A 13,003-nucleotide genomic window follows, 5' to 3' on the forward strand; every position below is an offset into this window, starting at 1 on the left:
AGGGACGGGGGAGGTTGGCCGACCAGCCTCTCGATTGGGGTCGATTGGGGGGGCCTGCTGGCTGGGGGGAGAGGCCACAGGAGGTTGGCTGTGGGAGTGCACTGACCACCAGGGGCAGCTCCTGTGTTGAGTGTCTGCCCCCTGGTGGTCAGGGCACGTTATAGTGACCAGGCGTTCAGTCATTCAGTTGCTTAGGCTTTTATATATATAGATACTTAATATGGTATGTATCCCAAAACCTTGTGCATATTAAACAGCTAATATTTATTATGTCGAACAAAAAGAACTATTTTTCTTTTTATTTTATAGTCTATGTTGAAATCTGAATGTGTTAAAACTTGCAAAGTAATATTACATGATGAAATTCACCAGTTCTTCTCTCATACAGGCCAATCTACTCCTTACCAAGATACCACTTATGGCATGCTATGCTATGACAACAAAACAAAAATAGCAAACCCAAAATATATTATAGTTCAAGGTCAGTTGGAGTTTATTCTTTAACTTATGTAACATTCCAAGTTAGTACTCCTGGTCAGCAAGAGTAGAGGGTAGAAGATAATGTGTACAGTTCAGGTCCAAGAGCACAATTAAGGACTTAGTCTGACATTTCATCACATGGTTACCTTGGTGGTAGCCTTCATCTTAGCCAGAAAGGGAGAAGAACAACAAGGAGCTCAAGTGGGAAGGTTGTAAGAGCTAGGCCCAAAAGTAGCACATAGTATTTCCATTCATAATTCCTTGTTCAGAACTGAATCCCATGGCTACACGTAATTGCAAGGGTGGGTGGGAAATATCATCTGTTTGTGTGCTCAGGAAAAAAAGACAACCCATTTAGGAAGAACAGTTAAATGTGCTTTAAGGATTACAGAAATTATCTATTATAATCCATTGGTAATAAAATGCTTTATATTATACTAGAGGCCCAATGCACGAAATTCGTGCACTCGGTGAGGGGGGGGGGATCCCTCATCCTGGATTGTGAGAGGGCACAGGCCAGGCTGAGGGACCCCACCAGTGCATGATCAGGGCCAGGGAGGGACGTGGGAGGTTGGCCAGCCAGGGAGGGACCTTGGGAGGTTTACAGGGTGTCGGGCCCCTCTGCTCAGTCTCGAGCAGCAAGCTAACCTACCAGTCGGAGTTTCTGCCCCCTGGTGGTCAGTGCATGTCATAGCAACTGGTCAACTGGTCAACTGTGTGCCCCCTGATGGTCAGTGCATGCAATAGCGAGCGGTTGAGTGGTCTTAGCACATCATTAGCATATTTGATTGGTTGAACGGACGACCGGACGACTGGACCCTTGGCATATTAGGCTTTTATTATATAGGATTCTATACTACTTATACGCCATTATTATTACACTAGAGGCCTGGTGTGCAAATTTGTGCACAGGTAGAGTCCTGCTTGCCCCAACGGCAGCCAATCAGGCCAGGCCGACTGAGGGGAGGGACTTTGGGCGGTTGGCCAGCCAGCCCCGCCCCCAAATGGGTGAGGGGGCCGATCAGGGGCGGGAATGGCTGGGATGAGAGCTAGCAGGAGGTTGTGGGGGGCTGATTGGGCCACCGCAGTGCGTGTCATAGCAACCGTGGTTGTTCCGGTCATTCTGGTTGTTCCATCATTCCAGTTGCTTGGCTTTTATATATATATAGATGACTCTATTATAGTCTACTTACATATAATTTAAGGACTCATAGAAAGTAAGTTAGGGCCAAGCAGGGAAGATGCAGGAGGAGGGAAACAGTGAGGTCTGTTATAACAGAGGTTAACTGAAGCAGTGACTTCAGTGAGAAACAAATGTATCCAAATCAGTCTATGGCAAAAATCCCAATTCTTAAACTATTCTCTGGAGTATAGATTCTGGAATGGGAAGAGAGATGCTGTCTTCTCCAGGAAACTTTATTACTGTTCCAGTAAGAACAAGGAAAACGATAAGGAAACAAATTGAGGGCATAAACCTGGTCTGTCCAATGTCTCTGACTACTGAAAATATGAAAAAGCCTTAAGAATTCTAGAAAGAAGGGACCAAATAAGGAGAGTGTTTTCCTCTACCAACTCTGCTCTTTACAAAATGGTGAAATATTTATACATTAAACTCCTTTTCGTAATATCCACATTGGCTGTGCTCCATTTTCCCCCTAGAAATTGGCTGGTCATGCATGCAACATGTAGTTGGATTAATCACGCAGTTGCATTATTGCAATACCTGTGGAACAGGTAGAACTAGTTGGAAGACTAACAGAGATTGTTTACCTTTAATTTGCCATGCTAGACATAGAATATGCACCCAATAGCTGCCTACTGAGTTAATTTGTAATTGCTTTGAAGAAATGAATTTCTTATTCCAAATAGCAGAAATTGCTAGATTTACCATGTCTGGAGCTAGATGTACCTTATTTATGATATAGATGCACATTTTACTGTATAATAGAACATATTGGCTTCTATGCATAGCAACACAAAACTGCTAGGTGACATTGTCAACTGAATGCACATATAACTTGATTTCCTAAAAGAAACAGCTTTCTGTATTTAGAATTAGATATTAACAGATGTGTATCAGAACTCTGGTGAGACAGTCTCTTTGAATATGTACAATATTTATCTATTGTTGACATTTTATATCTATGTTTTTTGCAAAATCCATTACCGGGAAAAAAAGTAGTCTTTCAACATTAAAAAATTGCAATATTAAGATAAACATCATTGTAGTAGGAAATAAAAAATGAAGAATTACAGTAGAGAAGATTACCTACTAGAAAGTCAGATTATTTGAAGATTTTATACTCTGGGTGCATAAATATTTGAATAGTTCTCTAGTGATGTGAAATATATATCTCATATTATCTATAATACATATATTTTATACCCCATCTTCTCCATCTTACGGTTATAGTCTCCAAGATAAAGATACTCATCATTATGTATTTCTTTGGTGAACTTAAATCTTATGAAAGATGATCTTCATGAATATCTCTTGTTTCTTAGCATAAAATATAAATATCAGATTTCCTCCAATTCTCAGGCTTTCTTGTTTGCAAGATGATTTCCCACCACTTTGAATATATAGAGGTGTTTTCTTTAGATGTTTGAAATATAAAAATTAAAGAAATCTTCAGTGTTATGTTGGTAAATTCATTTTGTAAGCTTTGTTGGTTTATCCTCAGGTGCATCCTATAGGATACTAGTCTAAGATGTAATATGGAGACACAACCACAGGTAAGTAAGATCTACATCTAAGGATCATATAACACAAGTAAGGATTGGCCATTCTATCCTGACCACTGACCTTGCAGTGTAGGCATATTAATCCTCATTTTACAAAAGAAGAATACTTTAGCCAACATTCTATGTAAAAATTATGAAGGTTGTGATTTTAAAACCAAGGCTCATCCACTTTTACCAGATCCAAATACTTCCATCAAACTGTTGATGGTCACTAACAACACACCTAACAAGGGGATACGGACTGACAGTCTTTAATCAGAATATATATTTTTGATGTTGCTAATTACCGGGGTTTAAAAAATAATATTTAAAGAATTATTTGAGTAAACCATGCAGTATATTGAACATGTTAGTGAATTTACACAAATGTTAACTTACATAATTTGGACTTCTGAGCAACCCACATGCTCACAAAAAATTTCTGGAGCCATTGTTTCACTCTTGCAGTGTGGAGTATTCTAGTTGAGAGCTGTATCAATGATTTCCACTTTAAAATATGATATGTTTTAATTTATTTTTCCATGTCTGTCTCATAAAACCTTATATCCCACCTTTTCCCATACGCATACAGACTTCTCCCTGTGTGTCACAGGTATTCCTTATATCACGGATATATGTTACAGTGAGTACATTTTGCTCTGCCTAGATTTTAATTGACCTAAATTTTAATTCCAGCTTTACCATTTACTAGCCATGTGACCTTGAACACGTTTCTTAATTTTGTAAGCCCAATTTCCCTTTCTGTGTTTAATATAAATGCTAATTAGTACTCTAGCCAATTTAATAGAAATGTTGTGAGGACCAAGTGGAGTAATTGTGTGAAATTACATTGAAGTTACATTAAAGTTATCATCTTGGCCAGGTAGTAAAAAGCTGAGAATTGAAAACCAGAGAGAGAGTCCTAGCCTGGCTGGAATGTTCTAACCAAGGGTGTGTGTGACCACAAAGGAGGTTGAATATAGTCTGAGTCTTAATTCTGAGAGTCACTGTCCATAATAACATTTAAATGTGATAATAAAATTCATTATTCATTTATAAACCCATTGATTAAGAAATTTCTGCTTGATAAATTTTTAATTGAGATTGTTTTTAAAAATAACTAAAGATTTCAAAATTTACCAAGGAATAATGTTAATTTCTTAAACTCAAATACTTTCTGGTAAAGAGGTTATCTTGAATTCACTTTTAGCTAAAACATATGATAATGAAAATAGTGCCACAAGTTCTCATACAGTTTTCAAAGAATCTGGAAGATGCAGTCAGGCAAACTGGGAAAGATGATGTGAGATGGATTCAGAATGAATAATTTTCCTGTTGTAAAAAGACTCATAGGCTTTTTGGGGGCCAATGGAGAGACTAAATTACTTTCTCCATAATCTCCTTTCTTAATAGAAAAAAATCAATGTATTTTTAAATCTAGAATGACAAAGATTGAAATGAATAAAAAATTCATAATTTGCTGAGTTTAAAAAAACTGTAATAATAATAGTCGTAGAATTAGTGTTGTCTTGCAATGTGCAAGACACTTTGCTAAGTTGGTTTGAATGAATTAGGTCATTTAATCTTCACAAGAATCATATGAATGATATACTATTAATATACTTATTTTATAAAGGATAAAAACTGAGACTTGGAGAGTTCAAGGCTGTGTAGCTGTAACAAACACAGAAAGAACAGCAATCCTGATTTGAAACCAGATATGTCTGAGTCTACAACTTAAACTTGTAAACTCTATGCAATATTTCTTCCTTGAGAAACCAAAATGCTGACTAGGAAATGTATAGTTATACTACATGTCAGTTAATACTTTTATATGATACTAAAACTCAAGGAGCTGCCTTCTTAAGATGTACAATCTTGAGATATGTGGTCCCACAGTACATCATGCCTCTAAGGAAAGTTTTTTGAGCCATATCATAAGATCTTGTGGCTCACTTTCTACACAGAGACTCCATGGACTAATCCCATTCTCATTTTCCTCTTTATCTGAGTCATTGCCAGGAGCCAAATTACCTCCATTATCAAACAACTCAGTCACTTATCCCATATTATTCTATACATCTTGTACTCAGATCCAATTTCCTACCATCTCAAACCCTTCTACTGGGACATTGTGGCCATCTACTTAGGATAGCAATTTTATTAATATTTCCTGAGAATGTGTGTCATTTACTCCCTTTGCTTTATGGAAATGTGGCTGACTCCCCAAAACACTTTTTCTATTGCGCTCTCAATGTGAGGTTTGTGCAATTCTTCAACTCTATACCTCAGAGTTAGAAGATTGGGTTTGGTCACTTTCAAAGCATTACATTTCAGAGAAGGCAAAACTTTGGGCACAATCAAAACTATGAGCTCATGGAATAGTGAGAATTAAATAGATGAAATATAGTGCATGTTACCATAAAACTATTCTGTGTGGTATTTTAATGGTGAATGCGTGACAATAAATCTTAGCCAAAAACCACATGACTAAACAGCACAAATAGTGAACTTTAACATATGAATATTTAAAAAAAACTCATTTAGGAGGTCAGGAAATCTGAGGAAGGAATGCAGATTGATTAATCATATCTAATTGTGAAACAACCTTATTGAATGGTGTGTGGGCGAAAGTATTGGCTTCAGAAAATGAGTAAGACTAAAGGCAAAAGAAACTAAACATAAGCACAGTACCCTAGTTGAAAAGTTATTTCCCATGAGGAAAGAGATGAACAATTTTGATACTGCCATACACGTATAAAGGAACTCAACAATTAAGTAAACAGATGGCACATGTAGGAGTCAGATTTCTCAAGTTATAGTGTTAATTTGCAGATTAACAATGGGAAGAGGCTAGAATAATCTACGTGATAGTAGACTAGAGTTAGAGACATCAGTGTAAACTCATGTTTAGATTAATATCGATACCAATGGTTAAATACATAAATATGTGTGTGGCTCTTTACTCTATTAGCTGAGAAGTTATCCCTAGCACCATATCTTGATTGATTTACTATTTTCCAATAAAAGAAACCAGATTTCCTTGGAGAAGTGGTTGATAGTAGCACTGGGCTGGAACTATACAAAATATGCCTGGAATATGCCGCCATTACAGAAACTAAGAAATTGCTACAAGCAAATAATTTTTTTAAAAACCCACATTGATGGGACTATGTCACAGGAACACAGAGACCAATGAAAATAGCTCCTAAAGGCAAAGTTGGAACAATTTGAATAACCTAGTAAATAAGTAGTGTTAGATTATAACTCAAAATATAAAATATATATCCATATATCCATACTATATTAATAAATAATTGAGTGCACTAGAATCTTGATATGGGACAAATATTCTATGAAGAAAAATTCAAAATAGTTAAGATGATAACAACTTGACCTCTGGGAGAAGGTACAAAAATCCCATAGTATGAGATGTGTATAGTGACTTTCTGACAAAGACTATGATATTGAAGAGGCAGTGTGGAGGGATTAACTTTATAGTGGAGAAAACTGACAAACATGTTGGTCAAGTAATTGGGTCAACATCAACAGTGAAAAGTATGTTAATAGTATGTAACCTTGATAGAATGAGATGAAAACTGTACTTTAATCTTGTGGTTTTCCTCCACTCCCGCACACACACAAAAAAAGCACATATAAAAAATAAACAAACATAAAAACCCAGTTTAATTATGAGAAAAACAGACAACTTCCAATAGAAAGGCATCCTGCAAAATAGCTCACGAGTGGTACTCAAAACTGTCAAGGTCATCAAAACAAGAAAAGTCTGAGAAACGATCACAGTCAAGAATAGCCTAAAAAATATGACTACTTAAAGTAATGTGGGAATCAGAAACATAAAAAGAACAATACATTTAAACTAAGGAAATCTGAATAAAGTATATACTTAAAATAATATTATAACAAATGTACCATACTAATGTTAGATGTTAATAATAAGTAAAATTGGTATATGGGAATTCTTGGTACTGTCTTCTAAATTATTTTCTGTGAATTTGTAACTATTCTGAAAATAGTCTACTTTTTAAAACAATCCAGTGCACTATTATTCATGTTTTCCAGGAATTCCTAAGCCCTTTCCTCCTGGCTAGAGCTAATTGGAGAAAAAGGGAGATCAATCAGATTGCTTCCCAGAAATTTAAAGTCAGGCCTGAGATAAAGTTAGCTAATCCCTTTGTGTAAACTCACTTGTATACTAAGGAGTCTGAAGAAAGAATATCCAGCCATGTGAACCTGAAGAGCAGACCCCCCCAAAAATCTATTGACCCAATCTATACTAATAATAGAGGAATATGCAAATTATCCTGGACACAGTCATGTCACAACCGCTCAGCAGGCAGCATGCAGAGCAGGAGTGGGTGGGCGGGGACTGCTATCACTAGGAAGGCCGCCCCATAGCCTGGCCCGGGGGCTTGCGGAGGGTTGCCATGCAGCCCGGCCTGGGGGAGGCCCCCCATGGAGGCATGCGGAGGGCTGCCCAGTGCTAACGTGATGCTGCCTATGTGCATCCCTTTCCAGCACTGACGTGATGCTGGGGGGAGGGGGGGCTTAAAGGGTGTGCGGTCGGCCAGGTCTGGGTCTTGCCCAGTGGGGGTGAGGCTGGCCGGGTCTGGGTCTCAAGTGATTTCTCAGAGTTCACAGGTGTGGGGGGACTTGACTCTGGGTCCCACGGTGCACCCCAGACTCTGACAGGAGGGAGATTTTCATATACATCTTACTAATTTTCTTTTATCTCTGACACTTCTATGATAGAGAAGGGGCAAATAGCAATATTAAAATATTTCCTCTATTTAATTCCCTTTTAATGTGCATGTATTTCATGCACCAGGCCACTAGTAAGAAGAGAATGAAAAAATAGTACTAGTGGCTTTTTAATGTTATCATTCCAGTGCCATACTGCAATAATTTGCATTTTTTGCTCTTGAGTTCCACAAGATACCCTTTTATCCTCTCTTTAAAAAAAAAAAAAACTTTCAGGAATTAATTAGCCATTGAGGATACTAGTAGTGTCTGTAAACCCAACAGACAAAAATATCTTCCCTCAAGGATCTTCAATCCCAGTGTACTACTCTACTACCTTCTAATCATTCTGATCATCACAGCTTTCTCCCTAGTTTCTTTAGTGTAAAAACTTCCCTCTAGCTTCAGAACTTGAAAGACTTTTTCTTGTCCCTTAGCTTAGGATACTTCAGTAACTCTAACCATATTCTGACAATACACTTTCTCTAGATAAATCACACTCTGAGGCAGAGATTTCTTTGTGTCAATACCTATGGAAAGGACAGAAAAGCAGAGAAGGAAACAGTATTGTGTAGAAGCGGGAACTGAGTTGCAGTGCAGTCTAACAAAGACCTCAGCTGAGAGGAAGACGCTATGGCTGGGTCTGTGGCAACCACGACTGCTTGGCCGGGAACCGGAGCCAAACAGTCATGGTCAGAACGTCAGGCAAAGACCGAATTGAAATCTTTCTCTCACGAATGGCACAGACCACCACGAAGGCTCGATTAAAAGGAGCGCAGATGGGTCAAAACCTCCTGAAGAAAAAACCTGATACCTTAGCTCTTCGATTTCAACAGATCCTAAAGAAGATCATAGAGACTGAAATGTTGACGGGTGAAGTGATGAGAGAAGCTGCCTTTTCATTTGCTGAGGCCAAGTTCACAGCAGGGGACTTCAGCACCACAGTTATCCAAAATGTGAATAAAGCCCAAGTGAAGATCCGAGCAAAGAAAGATAATGTAGCAGGTGTTACCTTGCCAGTATTTGAACATTACCATGAAGGAACTGACAGTTATGAACAGACTGGTGTATTTTTTCATCTCATGGTTGTTTTCTTTCTCTTCTCTGTAAAAATACAAAAGTAAAGACCATCTCTTCCTCTTAAATCTCTTCCAGAATTTATTTGTGGGTATCCAACTTTACCAAGATTTGGGACAACAGTAACTGTTGCAGAAAAGTTAATAATAACAGTACTGGGCACACTGTTCAAGTCCCAAGTAGAAAAGTAGAAGTGTATTGACATCTGGTCTTCATTCATTGTCCTGCCTAACTGTTCAGCACCAAGGTTAGAGAAAGACAGCTTTCCACCTCCCCTTCCCCTGCCCGCAACCTGGCCTTTTATAGCCTGAACTGTAAAATATCAACAATTTTTAAAAGAAAGGACAATTTTTGATACTTGACATTTTTCCAGATGATGAAATCTTTTTCTCCCCTTAAATTAGCGATTAACATATGCTTCCAGAAACCCCTGGGCTTCTAAATTTTATATTAAGCATTTTATATGCTTCAGCAATAAATTTCTAATGGCCGTGTTCTTCCTATCAATTAAGATTTATCCCTTAGAAGGATAAAATACAAGTGTGTCTCTTTTAAATCAGGCTGCCTTCACTAAAGAGGGCTGCATATTTCTAGATTTTCCAAGGACTCAGATAAAGGTGGCTCCAACTCTACGCTTTAAGTGCTATACAGTTCCTCATGAACACAACCCTATTATGATTAATACAAATGTAAGAGAGAGGCACATCTGCACCTGTCAGAAAATTTAGTAGTGTGTCTAGATAAAGAAATGTCTAAATCCTTAACACTCAAACCGGCTGCATAATGCCATCATAAATCCCCAAGGAGCGTTATAGAATCATTCCCGTTAATAATTACGAGTGGTCACTGGGCTATAAATCTTCAGGCAGAAGTTATATTCCTATGCAAGACATATAATGGACCTCTAAGACTTTTTGTATAGATCTCAGTCTTAAAGAATAGACTAAGATACAATCTAAAGCTCTGTCCACTCTTTTTTTAATAAAAATATATTTTATTGATTTTTTTTTTTCAGAGAAGAAGGGAGAGGGATAGAGAGTTAGAAACATCAATGAGAGAGAAACATCGATCAGCTGCCTCCTGCACACCCCCTACTGGCGATGTGCCCGCAACCAAGGTACATGCCCTTGACCGGAATTGAACCTGGGACCCTTGAGTTCACAGGCCGACGCGCTAGCCACTGAGCCAAACTGGTTAGGTGCTCTGTCCACTCTTAATGTTTCCCAAGGAAAGTCCCATTTCTAGCTACCATATCAAAGCAAAGTTTAGTGAAATAAACCATGCAAGCCATCAAGGTATCCTTGTTTTTAAACTCCGAATAGTCTACAAAAATCACTACTACCCCTCACCCCAAACTGGGCCCAACTCATTGAATGTGTTCCTGTTCTTTCAAACCAGAAATCATCATTGAGCTTTATGCTAGGTCCCTGGAACTGTAGAAAGTCTGCAATTTAAATATATGTGTGTGCATGTATGTTTGTATGTATGTATATGTAGTTCTCTCATTCATAGATGTTTGTGAGTGATCACACACAAGTTGAGGGGAATTATATTATTCTACTATTTAGAGTATTTCTAAAGTCAAGGTCTCAGTTTCCTTGATTCTAATGCTATGACTCAGCCTGCTTCCATTTTTCTCCTTGAAAATTGCAACTAAAAACCTGCTTTCTCTAAATAGCCTATGAAGTATAATTTAGTTTTAGCAGGAAGTTCAGAATATACCAGTACTAGGTACGGAACATGGAGTCTGGTGGTTTTCAAGCACTGTATTTCATTAATTCTAATTTTTCGCCTACATCTTAACCTTTCAGAAGTCAGAATGAAATTACTTAATTCATTTTTTGTGCTGTCTCTGAAATAATCACTAACATGTTTTGGTTCTAGCTTTTATTTTTACTTTTTTAATTTAAAAGCTTTTACTGATAATCACTTGGGAGGAAATTAATGATTTTAAAAGATAATTTTTAAAAGCTAAAAATTCCTTTAAATACTATATTCACAATTTTGTCTCTTAGATGCCCCTGATACTTAATAGTTATCTAATTTCTATTTTTTTGATCCAGAGTATGAAGTTTTAAAAAATATTCCTTTATAAGAGTAACCACCTCCACTCAAATATGCTAGGTTTATCAATAGGTGATACACTTAAGGCAGTATTTTTCATTTCTGAAAGCCTCACACAGGGTGACACTGAATTTATACAGCTCCTGCCCAAGTAGATTCTCTGCCTTTATAATTGCCCTCTTTCATTTTTAAATTTGCAGCAATTATGTTTGACCAGATTTCCTTCTTTACTATTTTAGAATTTCTGCAGTATTTACTTTTGTAGTTTTTTTTCCCTTTCTATTGAATTTATTGGGATAAAACTGGTTAACAAAATTATACAGGTTTCAGGTGCACAGTTCTAGCACACATTATCTGTATATTGTACTGTGTGTTCGCCTCCCCAAATCAAGAATTTGTCCATCGACATTTATTCCCCCTATACCCACCTCCACCTCCGTCAGCCCTGCAATCACTACACTGTGTCTCTCTTGATGTTTTTTCTGACATTTTATAGGATTAAAATGATCACTGAAAGCATTTTTTATGTACTTTTAATCTAGGAATCCTAGCTTTTCAACAACCTCTCTGGTTCTTCCGTCCCATGAATCTTGACATTAAAATCCTCTTTCTAAAGTAACATGAGAATTTTAATGTTTTTTGCAACCTGAAGGAACCTTACTAACATGCATAGCTTCCTCAGCCTGTTCCTCTATTGTAGAATTCTCAGGCTTAAGTGGTTAATTCTAATTCTAAGTGAAATCTTTCTATCATTAATTTTAACACTTACTTTTGCCAATTCATGTAGAGTGGAAAATGTGTACTGGGTCCTTCTTCACACAATTCTTCATGTAAGCTAATAGAATAATTAATGGTTTTTGGCCCAAGGCTCAATCAGATATTATTTTAGTTTTGTTAAACTCATTTCCCAACCTTTTAGATAGGTTATCTACTTATATAAAAACCCTGGGTGGTGTTCATCACGACCAGAACCACGACCAAGTGGAAGGAAGTCAGTCCTACAGGGATTGTCTTGGCAACGGCTGCACCCTCCCTCGAGCTGTTTCCCGGAGCTGTTTCCTGTGAGGGTGGAATTGAGGCAGGAACCTGCCCTAGGAACGTGGAGGCATATCTTTATAAAGTGTGCTGCGCCAGCACAGCCGAGGGTGAACCTGAGTGGGGGCGGCTGAAAGGCTTAGAAAAGACAGACAAGAGAATGAAAGCCGGGTCTCGGTGGGATGCTAATTCTCTGAGACAGCGACCACGCCCACAGCCATGCCTTTATTTTATAGCAGATGCTATGAGGCAAAGTAAGGGTGCGACCAAGATGTTTACAACATTCTCCTGGGTTTCAATCCTACTCAACTACATGTACCTGAACTCTATCAAGCCTACATCACTCAGGCACATGGGGCCACGTGTTCGGACCATAGGTTCAAGTTTACAACTACAGCTGTTGGCTATAATTGTGCTGGGAGGGCCCTGCCCTCCAAGCTGGGACTTGCACATGGCAATGAGAGGACTGTGCCCTGTCATCAGTCCAAGGCTTGAACCTGTCCAAAACACTGTGGCAGCTCCCCACAATAAAGTTTTAATTCTGTTTCTTTATTATTAATGTTGTGGCCCACCCCAGAACAAAGAAACAATTTCCAGAGGATGAGGCCCAGGAATCAGAATTTTAAAAAGATTCCCAGGTGATTCTAATGTGCAGCCAAGGTTGAGAACCAATGCTATAGATAATATTAAAAAATATATAAACGTGCAATTCTTTGTCCAAAAAATGAGCATGTTCAAGAATTCAATGAAGAAAATTTGGATATACTCGATGGAGATTTTCACACATATTTAAGTGATGATTCCATTGATTCCACAGATGATGCTGAAAAGGAAAATTTTCCCATCGAATTTCTTAATAGTA

General features: G+C 37.9%; 1 pseudogene; it reads left to right on the forward strand.

The window, feature by feature from the left end:
- Positions 1-8,654: 8,654 nt before the first annotated feature.
- LOC102263131 lies at positions 8,655-9,233 on the forward strand (annotated as a pseudogene).
- Positions 9,234-13,003: the final 3,770 nt, after the last annotated feature.

This window comes from Myotis brandtii, unplaced genomic scaffold (genome assembly GCF_000412655.1).
Source record: "Myotis brandtii unplaced genomic scaffold, ASM41265v1 scaffold47, whole genome shotgun sequence".
Taxonomy (NCBI): Eukaryota; Metazoa; Chordata; class Mammalia; order Chiroptera; family Vespertilionidae; genus Myotis; species Myotis brandtii.